Source organism: Prionailurus bengalensis, chromosome C1 (genome assembly GCF_016509475.1).
Source record: "Prionailurus bengalensis isolate Pbe53 chromosome C1, Fcat_Pben_1.1_paternal_pri, whole genome shotgun sequence".
Lineage (NCBI taxonomy): Eukaryota > Metazoa > Chordata > Mammalia > Carnivora > Felidae > Prionailurus > Prionailurus bengalensis.
This window is the reverse complement of record NC_057345.1, coordinates 184,578,999-184,591,249: the sequence shown is the minus strand read 5'-3', so window position 1 is coordinate 184,591,249 and position 12,251 is coordinate 184,578,999.

The window sequence follows — 12,251 nt, the reverse complement described above, 5'->3', positions numbered from 1 at the left end:
GAAAGTCCAGGTCTATGTTGTTTCTCCTAAAAGAGTTTTGTAACTGAGAATTGAAGGTCGGGAGAGAGAATATGGACTGGAGGGGCAGATCTTTTCCATGTGGATGCCACTGAAAGTGCAGCAGTGAGAGAATATTTTTTTTTAATGTTTATTTATTTTTGAGAGAGACAGAGACAGAATGCTAGTGGGTTAGGGGCAGAGAGAGAGGGAGACACAGAATCCGAAGCAGGCTCCAGGCTCTGAGCTGTCAGCACAGAGCCCAACGTGGGGCTTGAACTCATGAGCTGTGAGATCATGACCTGAGCCAAAGTCGGACGCTCAACCGACTAAGCCACCCAGGCGCCCCATAGAAAGAAGATCTTTTAAAAACAGTGTTTTGTTTTGTATCAGACATATACTCTCATATCCTTGATGCTTTCCAAGAGATGATAGTAATGCTTTTATTTACATCAGTTTGGTTGCTGAACTATTTAGTTTGAGTGCCAGACTGCTCTGAGATTGGGCTTCTTGGCACCCCAGTTCTTACTTTGAGTCTAATATTGGAACAAGGCAGTTGTCTCCTCCATTGAATAGTCTTTCTTCTTTCCTCAGGCGGGGGAGCTTCCATCCTGATTTGGTCAAATTATGACCTTCTAGGAAGTTGTTGGGCAGGAAGTAGCTTTGTGTGTTAGCCTGAATTTCTCCCAAAGCAGATCCTGAGGCAAAGATTTGAGTTCAGGTAGACTATTTGGGAATGTGATTCCATAAAACAGGGAAGAATTAGCCAGTACATGCATGTGACCACTGAGGCTGGCACTGGTATGGGTAACTGATGTTCGATCCTGTGGGAGCTTCTGAAGAGCTTTATGAAATGTTTCTCAAAATTGTCCTCTTAGGGAACAAAAAGGAAAAGCATTTATTCATTGGCTCCAATCTTCTAATGGTCAAGGGTAGCCTCATAGGCTTTCATTGATCTGAGCTTTTGGCTTGTGCTCTCCTGACAGTTGACCAGTGTTAAAAGATAAACTGAGGCATATTAAAACTTTTCTTAAAGTTTATTTATTTTGAGAGAGAGAGAGAGAGAGAGAGAGAGAGAGAGAGAGAGAGAGCATGAGCAGGGGAGGGACAGAGAGAGAAGGAGAGAGAGAGAATCTCAAGTAGGCTCCATACTGCCAGCATGGAGCACGACACAGGCTTGAACCCACAAACGGTGAGATCATGACCTGAGCCGAAACCAAGAGCTGGACACTTAACCAACTAAGCCACCCAAGCACCCCAAGTGATATTAAAAGTTGTAAGAATTTGGAGTGCCTGGGTGGCTCAGTTGGTTAAGCCTCAGGGTCAGGGCATGATCTCGTGGTTTGTGAGTTCAAGCCCTGCATCAAGCTCTGTGCTGATGGCTCAGAGCCTGGAGCCTAGTTTGAATTCTTTGTCTCTCTCTCTCTTTCAAAAATAAATAATCATTTAAAAATTAAAAAAAAAAACTCCTAAGAGTTTATTTTGGCAAAAATTGATTCCAGTTAGGCAGCACCAAACCAGAAGTGGTTAGGAACATTCTGCCATTTGGAGCTAGGGGAATGATGTGTATAGAGAAGATGTGGAGGCAAAGCAAGGAAATTATTTGTTTGAATATAGCTTAAAACCTACTTGGCTGTGATTGGTTGCCCTTAGGTTTCCATTTCTTAACCTTGAGCATTTATAGGTTTAGATTTTGGTTTGCTTACCAGGCTGCCATGGCCTTAGAGCCATCTCAGTCTAATGGCCTCCTTGTTTAATTAACTTAACAGCAGGTTCTCATGGACATCCTGTCTCTTGAGGTTAGAGAGGCCACAAGGCATAAAGCAAAAGGCTCTTGGTGCGGAACAGAAACAAGATGGCCTTGGGCTGTACTTGCTCGGGAACAGGTTGTTCTAACAGTGGCATGTGAAGCAGCATGTAGAAGAGCAGAGACTCTTGAGAAATGGCAGTGTGTCTGCCTGGATTGTGTACGTCAAGGAGAACAGATGGAGAAGAGAATGTTGATTGAGATTGTGCAGGCTTACAGACTTCATCTTGAAAGCAATAGGGAGCCAGTGAAAAGCTAACGCAAAAGAGTGACCCAATGAGATTTGTGTTTAAGGAAAAAAGCAAACAACACGAGTCACAGTGCACAGGGTGGATTAATGAGGTGTGTGTAGCATATGAGGAGGAGGGTGGTGGTTGTTATGGAAATTGTTACAGAAATTGTGAGACCTCTTAGGAGATCATTCAGACAGTCTAGGTGAGAGAATATGAAGATGTAAAAGAGACTATGGCAAGCAGGGGTTATTGAAAGAGAGATGGAACAAAGAAACGTGGCCATGAACTGGCTTGTGATCCAGGCTGAGTAGAGCAGAGTCTCATTCTCTGTGACCAGAAGCTGTTAAGATGTGTTCCCAGAGCCAGTGCCTACCTTATTCCCCGCCATGTGGAGAAACCGTACATGGGCTCCTTTAAACACTGTGATCATTGCTGGGAAAGACAGTCTTTCAATACCTTGCAGTTAACATACACGGTTGTTTGCATTTTGTTTTTCTCTCAGAGCTTCAGGAACAAGGGGTATGGTGTGTATGTGTGTGTGTTAGAAAGGGAATGACTTAATGCTGTGGAATCCCTGTTTCTAGTCTACTCTGAGGCCTGTTCTAAACCTACTTTCCATGGCTTTATGGTTTGTTTATATTAACATGTAATTTCCTCTTTTTGGCTTAGAAAACTTGAGTTTCTCACAAGAGTCCTCACTAAAATAACATCTTTGTGTGTGTCTAAAGTTTTTTTTTGTACTTAAGAGAAATATTTTTTAATAGGTATTACTGAGTAATACAATTTTTGAACACTGTTAATTTCTCAGGTTAAAAAAACCTTGTGTAAATTACTTATTTCTAATTACTGGTGATGTTGAAAACATTTCAGTTCTGTTTGTTTTTTGTCTGACACGCAAGTGTCAGACTGACGTTGAGGTCTGAAGGGTTTCCCTGCCTATTCCTGCTCCCTCTCCCCTTTGCTTTTCACAGGCATTACCCACAAAAATCTTCATTTTGACATCTGCTTCCTGGAGGACACAGATGACAATTATTATTAAATAATAAACCAGTTCAGTGATGCAACAGGGAAAAGAACAAATCAAAACTAAGTTGTACCATTTGAACACATCCATTACGACATAAGTAGACATAAAATAGTGGAGTAGCTGGCTGGACAGAGAGATGGGGCCGGGATTTACGTTTGTTCTGTTCATTGCTTATCTCCACATCTAGAACAGTGTCCAGCACATAGCAGGGCACTGATGCTTGTTTAATGAATGGACAAATCAAATAGTTTCCTAAAAATGGGATGGAAGTATATATTTTCCCATTAAACAAAACTAATATTGAATTTAATTTTGCCTGAATTGATCAAAAGGAAATGATTTAGTAAAACCCAAGAGATTTCTGAACCACATAAAAAATGTCTTAACCACCAAAGGTTTCTAGTAGGCTACTCTAAGATTTAAAAGTTTTTGAAAAATTACTTAGTGAATTTTCTTTGACATTTTCATTTTTCTAGATGAATTAAAAAATTTTGTTTTAATGTTTGTTCACTTTTGAGAGACAGAGAGAGAGCGTGAGTGGGGGTGGGGGGGGGCAGAGAGAGAGAGGGAGACACAGAATCTGAAGCAGGCTCCAGGCTCTGAGCTGTCAGCACAGAGGCCGACGTGAGGCTCGAACCCACGAGCTGTAAGATCATGACCTGAGCCAAAGTTGGACACTTAACTGACTGAGCCACCCAGGTGCCCCTGTGACTCCTGTCATTATCCCCTCAAAAGTTCCATGAGCTTTAAAAAAATGGAAATATGTTAACCCTGTAAATGTGTGGTAAATTGATGTCCATACACTATTCATTTTTATTTTTTTAAATACAGTGCTTTATCAGTTTCACGTGTACAATATAGTGATCCAATAGTCCCGCACGTGACTCAGTGCTCATCATGACAACTGTACTCCTTAATCCCCATCACCTATTTCACCCATCTCCCCACCCACCTCCCCTCTGGTAACCATCAGTTTGTTCTCTATAATTAAGAGTACTTTTGGGGCGCCTGGGTGGCGCAGTCGGTTAAGCGTCCGACTTCAGCCAGGTCACGATCTCGCGGTCCCTGAGTTCGAGCCCCGCGTCAGGCTCTGGGCTGATGGCTCGGAGCCTGGAGCCTGTTTCCGAGTCTGTGTCTCCCTCTCTCTCTGCCCCTCCCCTGTTCATGTTCTGTCTCTCTCTGTCCCAAAAATAAATAAAAACGTTGAAAAAAAAATTAAAATACAGAAAAAAAAAGAGTCCTTTTTTTGGTTTGTCTCTTCCTCATTTTCTTCCTTTGTTCACTGGTTTTCTTTCTTAAATTCCATATATGAGTAAAATCATATGGTATCTGTCTTTCTCTGACTGGTTTATTTTGCTTAGAATTATATTCTCTAGGTTTATCATGTTGTTGCAAATGGTAAGGTTTCATTTTTTTATGGCTGAATAATATTCCATTGTATATGTATACCACATCTTCTTTATCCATTCATCTATCGATAGACACTTAAGCTACTTCCATAGTTCGGCTATTGTAAATAATGCTGCAATAAACATAGGGGTGCATATATATTTTTGAATTAATGGGTTTTTTTTGTTTGTATAAGTACCTAGTAGTGAGATTACTGGATCATAGCACAATTCTAATTTTAATTTTTTGAGGAACCTACATACTGTCTTCCATGGTAGCTGTACCAGTTTGCATTCCCACCAACAGTGCATGAGGGGTCCTTTACCTCCACATCCTCACCAGCACTTGTTGTTTCTTGAGTTTTTGTTTGTTTGTTTTGAAAGAGAGAGAGAGAGAGAGAGCACACACACAAGTGGGGGAGGGGCAGAGAGACAGGGAGAGAGAGAATTCCAAGCACATACCAGGCTCAGCCCTGAGCCTGGTGCAGGCCTTGATCCCACAAACATGAGATCATGACCTGAGCTGAAATCAAGAGTCAGATGCTTAACCAACTGAGCGACCCAGAAACCCCTTCAGTTTTTGTTTATAGCCATTCTGACAGGTGTAAGGTGATATCTCATTGTGGTTTTCATTTTTTTCTCTGATGATGAGTGATGATGGCATCTCTTCATGTGTCTGTTGGCCATCTGTATGGATTCTTTGAAGAAATGTCTATTCATGTCTTCTGTTCATTTTTAAATTGGATTATTTGGGGGTTTTTGGTGTTGAGTTGTAGAAGTTCTTTATATATTTTGGATGCTAACCCTTTATTGGATATGTCATTTGCAAATATCTTCTCCCATTCAGGATTGTCTTTTAGTTTTGTTGGTCGTTTTTTTTGCTGTGCAGAAGCTTTTTATTTAAAAAAAAAATTTCTTAACGTTTTATTTATTTTTGAGACAGGGAGAGACAGAGCATGAACAGGGGAGGGTCAGTGAGAGGGAGACACAGAATCTGAAACAGGCTCCAGGCTCTGAGCTGTCAGCACAGAGCCCAACGTGGGGCTTAAACTCACGGACCATGAGATCATGACCTGAGCCGAAGTCGGCCGCTTAACCGACTGAGCCACCCAGGCACCCCAGAAGCTTTTTATTTTGATGTAGTCTCAACAGTTTATTTTTGCTTTTATTTCCCTTGCCTTAGAAGACATATCTACAGTATTCATTTTTAAATCTGAAAATGTTTCTGCATTAAATTTAAAAATGTTTAAATTTAAAAATGTTTAAATTTAATATGTTTCTGCAATTATGCAAATAGATGTATCTCTTTAACTTGGATTTGCATTAAAAATTATACCATGCAGGGCTCCTGGGTAGCTCAGTTGGTTAAGCGTGCGATTTCAGCTCAGGTCATGATCTCACGGTTTGTGAGTTGGAGCCCCGTGTTAAGCTCTTTGATGACAGCTCAGAGCCTGGAGTCTGTTTCGGATTCTGTCTCTTCCTCTCTGCCCCTCCCCCGCTTGCACTCTGTCTCTGTCTCTGTCTCTCTCTCTCAAAAATAAACATTAAAAATTTTTCAAAAATTATACCATATAAAATTTTAAAAAAGATATTCCTATTCCAAGGTGTTTCATAGTTTGTGAGAATGTATATACCAGTTACAAGCAATTACGTGGCAACTTAGAACAACAGAACTTGTTGCCCGCATGAATGATCCAGGATGTGAGGACCATGGAAGATGGAAGGAGGTAAAGAGCAGTTGTGGCAACATCTCCTGGTCCAATGGAGTCCCGCCTCCTGTGCTGAGCAGCATGTTCCCAGCTGATCCCTGGGCCCTGACCCCCATTTTTGTTCCGTTGATCTCCTTGTTGGCAGAGCCTTCCTTCCCACCAAAAAGGCTAAGTACTATTTTACTTTTCAGCCTCCCTTGCCGTAAGAACCTGGACATACTTCTCAAACTAGCTATTAAAATATAAAAGGAGACCTGCTGAGTAGCTAGAAAAGATTTGTGTGTGTGTGTTTGTTGAAAGAGAGACAAGCAAGAAGAGAGCCTACGGCCTCACTTTCTTCCTGTCCTTGAACGCTGATGTGTGAGAATGTGGTGCTTGGAGCTGTGGCGGTCATCTTGCAACCTTGAGGGTAAAGCCAGGAGAATCCCACAAAAGCCATCCAGAGACCTGGACATCGTCATGCCACTGCACCAACCAACTCCAGAATCATCTGATGGAATAATGGAATGTTTTCACTTGTGTATCCTGGCACGTGTAACCAAAAGCATATTAACGGATACATTTTCTGAATCTGCCTTCACCTCTTTCAGCCCAGTGTCATGCATCCCATTTCTAGTTGACAATTCTTCCAGTTAGAATGTCCGGGCAGCCTAGTTAATACCTCCAGATCTCACCATTTCCAGCTCTCTGCTCTCCCGTACATTCCTCCTTCTCCATACAAACCCTCCCTGTTACATGAGGAACCATAATTACACCAGCCTCATCTGCTCCTGGGGAGATACCGGCTTACACTCTCACTCTATACCTTACCTGACCACTTGTCAAGAGCTTAAAATCATCACAAATTTTACACATCTTGGCTATTGTGTACCTGTGTTGTTTTGTCCACTCATTGTTTACCCTCTTCCTGGCAGATGTGACTTGATTTCCTAGGAGGATCTGCCTCTCTTTTACATTCAGTTCATGCATTTGAATAGGGTAGATGCCATCCTTTGTGTTCCTGGCCCTGCTGCTCTTCCATTTTTTCTAACCATCATCGGTGCATACACGAACAGGGATACAATTTGAGTCAATGAGCTCCAATCTTGGGGCCTTTATTTTAACGAAGTGGAAAGAAATTTATGCTTTTTGCTGATATTGCCAAAGTCAGGCTGATGTGAGGCTGGAGCTTCTGGGGCCTGTAGAAAGTTGGGCTAAGGAGAAGTCAACCAAAACAGAAAAATACTGAACAAGAAAGAGAGAGAGAGAGAGAGAGAGAGAGAGAGAGAGAGAGAGAGAGAGAAAACAGGCCTGATGACACTGTTTGAGCCCCTGGACTTTTCCATCAAGTGACCTAATGATTTCCTTTTCTTTCTGCTTAGGCCATTTTGAGTTTGATTCTTGTCACTTGGGCTTGCAACCAGGGAAGTTCTGATCACTAGAGCACCTGTAAATTCAAGGTGCAGTACCTTTGGGTACTGATAGCTTATTACACCCTTCTCATAATCGTAGGACCTTGGCTCCATCTGTGTCCCCACCTCAGGGCCTCTCAGTGTTTTTTTTTCAGTGCCTCATGTATGGGGGTGTCATTGCCTCACAAAGACCCACATATTCTTCAGCTCCAGTCTCTAGGTGATGTCTTCTGCTCATCAGTTACCACTGTGCGAGCTGCCAGGGCCCTGCACAAAGACTGACCACTCTGTTGTATTGTCTCAGTTTAGATACCATTACAAACACAGAGCAGCTCCATGGATGAGAAGGTGAAATGGGTTCAGTGTAGCAGCACTGAAAACTCTCACAGTCACAAGAAGAAAAAGTTCATAATTTATTACCAAAACAGTGCGTTACATAGAAACTCAGGTTTTTTTAATTAAAAAAATTATTTTAAGTTTATTTATTTTTTATTTTATTATTTTTTTAATTTCTTTAAGTTTATTTATTTTTTAGAGAGAGAGAATGAGTGAGGGAAGCGCAGAGAGAGAGGGAGAGAGAGAATACAAGCAGGCTCTGTGCTATCAGCAAGGACTCATGAACTGTGAGATCATGACCTAAGCTGAAATCAAGAGTTGGACACTTAACCTACTGAGCCACCCAGAAGCCTCAGAAATTCAATTGTAAACAATAAGAATTTCAAAGATACTGACTTCTTATATGGAAAACCAGAATTCAGAATCAGTAAGGAACCCCACAGTAATTGTGTGGTAAGCATTTCTAAGGATTCATGGAAACTTGCTAAAGTGAACATATGTTTAAGCATCTTAAGAAAAAACTACAAAATACTAAAAGTAAAATTCCATTGTCGCCTTAATATCCAAAGCTATCAAGTGGGTGTTAAGAACTACTATGTGGAGCTGGATTACTATCCACAGTTTTAATGTTTATTTATTTTTGAGAGAGAGAGAGAGAGAGAGAGAGAGAGAGAGAGAGAGAGAGAGAGAAAACATGAGCAGAGGAGGAGCAGAGAGAGAGGGATACACAGAATCTGAATCAGGCTCCAGGCTCTGTCTGAGCTGTCAGCACAGAGCCCGACACGAGGCTTGAACCTGCCGACCTAGAGATCATGTCCTGAGCTGAAGTCTGATGTTTAACTGAGTGAGCCACCCAGGCGCCCCCTATTCACAGTTTTAGTGAATAATTCAAAATGATTCTGAGTTTATTGTTAGGCTAGTGGTTTTTACTGAGGACAACTGTCTACATTAAAGTCAAATTGATTTGTGGTTGCTTCATTTAGGAGACATAAGCCCTCAGGAAATCTGTCAGTATAAAAGGAATACCTCAAAAGCCAGTCTCTTCTGTTCTTTAAAGAAGGGTTTAATGAATGGTCCTTAATTTGTCAGAAGAAATAACTGTAGTGGTATGAGTTATCCTACAGAACTTCTGGATTTTTTATGATAGTCTAACAAAATTAAAGCTTTTGATTTAATGCAAGATGGTGCTCTGCACAACCACAGTCTGAGTTCCAATTTCAGCTCAAAAATGAGTTGGCCACATCACTCAAACATCTTCCACAAAAATGGCTCTCCAGGGAATATGGGGGTGACCTCTTTATTGTCCTGACCTGTTTCAACTGGACTTCAAAATTATAGCTTATTTATTCAAAAGTTTTAAAATGTTTATTTTTGAGAGAGAGGGAGAGTGCCAGTGGGGGAGGGACAGAGAGACATGGTGGGGGAGGGACAGAGAGACAGGGAGGCAGAGGACCCAGAGCAGGCTCTGTGCTGACAGCAGAGTCTGATGTGGGGCTCCAACTCATGGACTGTGATATCATCACCTGAGCTGAAATCTGATACTTAACGGACTGAGTCACCCAGTCTCAACTAAGTTCATCATCTCTATTCTCAAAACCTTCCTCTTTTGACAAATCCCTCTCTTAGAGACCACTGAGAATCATGCACATTTCCCTGTTTGGCTCATGCCTATTATTCTAGTTCTGCAATTAGGGATTGACTGTGTCTTATACTCATTCACTTAATGAATGAATTGAATGTTTCTTGAGTGCCTGTCACTGGGCATTCTATTATCTTGGAATTCTATGTCTCATTGCCTAGTACAGTGTCAGCATAGAATTAAGTCTCAAAGATCTCTTGTTGGATAATTCGTCTTTTTTAATTAATGAACTATTTCAAGCACACAAGAAAAAAAAAGATTAAAGAATGAATAATGATATGTGTGCCAACCATGCAGCGTAAGAAGTTTTTAGAGATAAATTCAAGATTCTGTATACCCTCCATGACTCCATCACTCTCCCTTCCTTTCCCAAAGGCAATCATTGCCCTCAATTTGATATTTACCATTCTAATGAATATATTTATATTTCTACTATGAAGTATTCTTTTAACTATTTCAAACTTCATATGAAATATATTGTTGTATCCTTTTATCCATGTTCATGGATGAGACTAGTTCATTGTCACTGTTGTACAGTATTTAAAGTTTTTTAAAGGTTTTTTTAAAGTATGTATGTATGTATGTAACCTCTAAACCTAATGTGGGGCTTAAGCTCACAATCCCAAGATCAAGAGTTGTATGCTCTTCTGACTAAGCCAGGCACCCCTGTTGTATAGTATTTAATTGTTGTTTATTAATCTGCTCTCTTCTTGGTGAACATTCAGATTGTATTAATTTGTTTTCACTATTATAAACATGCTGCAATGAGTATTTCTCCTTGTTCACATGTGGAAGTGGAATTGCTGGTGACTTTTCTAAATGTTACCAAATTATAATGCTTATAATCCCAGGCGCAAATAGGACAATTCTTGTTGCTTTACATGCTTACCAACATTAGGCATTGTCAGACTTTATTTATTTGTTTGTTTATTTATATTTATATTTGACTATGGTTGACATACAATGTTACAGTATGTTTCAGGTGTACAACTTAGTGATCTGACAAGTTTATACATTATGCTACATTTACCATAAATGAACATCTGCACTTGATCTTAGCCAAAAGGCCAAGAAGCAATGGCACAAATGAACATCTGTTTGGATACAGTATCATTGACTATATTCCTTATACTGTGCCTTTTATTCCCATGACTTTATGTCATAAGTGGAAGCCTGTATCTCCCTCTCCCTTTCACCCATTTTGCCCATCCCTCAAGCTCCCTGCCCTCTGGCAACCACCAGTTTATTTTCTATATTTATAGGTCTGATTCTGCTTTTTGTTTCTTCATTTTTTTATGAGTGCATTATATGGTATTTGTCTTTCTCAATCTGACTTTATTTCACTTGGTATAATACCCTCTAGGTCCATCCATATTGTTCACATGGTATGATTGCATCCTTTTTTATGACTGTGTAATATTCGTGTGTGTGTGTGTGTGTGTGTGTGTGTGTGTGTGTTTGTGTGTATCATATCTTCTTTATCCATTTGTCTACTTTGGGAGGCATTGTCAGACTTTTAAATTATTTGTACATCTGATGACTGACTCATTGGGATTAAAGTTCATTTCTCTGATGACTACTGAGATCAATGACTCTGATGACTTCTACTTAGATATTTTATCAACCTGGAATTGATTTTTGTGTATAATGTGAGGTTAGGATATAACTTCAGGTTTTTACCATGCAATAAATGTTTATTACAGCACCATTTATTGGATGCTCAATATTTACTGATCTGCAATGCTGTCTCTGTCAAATATCATGTTCCATGTATGAGTGAGTCTGTGTCTGGGGTCCCTATTTTATTCTTTTTATTAATTTATCTGTCTTTTTACCAATACTATCTTGCCTTAGTTACTGTTACAATACATTTTTTTATTTTTTAAGTTCTTTTTACTTTTTTTATTTTTAGAGAGAGAGCATGCAAGTGGGGTAGAGGGGCAGAGGGAGAAAGAGAGAGAATCTTAAGCAGGCTCCACACTCAGCATGGAGCCCAATTAGGGCTTGATTCCATGGCCTTAGGATCATGACCTCCGCTGAAATCAAGAGTCCAATGCTCAACTGACTGAGCCACCCAGGTGCCTCAGCTGAGCCAGCCAGGTGCCCCTCCTTTAGGTTCTTTTGAAAAATGTTGAATAGAAGCAGTGATAGCTGGCCTCCTGGCTTTGTTCCTGACTCTAACGAAGATGCTTATAATCTTTTACCATTAACAGGTTTGCTTTCAATTTTTTGGTAAATACCAAATATCACATTAAGGAAGCTCTTTTCTACTTTTCTATTTTTAGCATTAAGAGTTGTTTTGTAATCATCAATGAGTGCTAAGCTTATCAAAAGCTTTTTCTATATCTATTGAGTACCTATTGATTGTGTGCTTTTCTTTCGATTATTTGACCATTGTGTAGTATAGTATGAGGAATTATTAAAACAGATACAATTTATTGGTATTTTTCTAATTTTATTTTCCTTATATTCTTCCACAGTAAGACCTCGATTCTGTTCAACCACACAAAGTTATAAAATTAAAATGAACCTCTTAGCAACAACCATAGTGGATGAGTCTGGCTGTATCTGAGCTGAGATTGAGTGAATGTGGGTGTCAATTCACATTCCACTGCAGGAAATTCTGTTAGTGGTTTCCAAAGCTGGATAGGAAGGTAATGGTAAGGGGAGGGAGAGGACAGCACACTGCTTGTCCTCCACTCCTTCTTCCCGCCCAGCCTATGC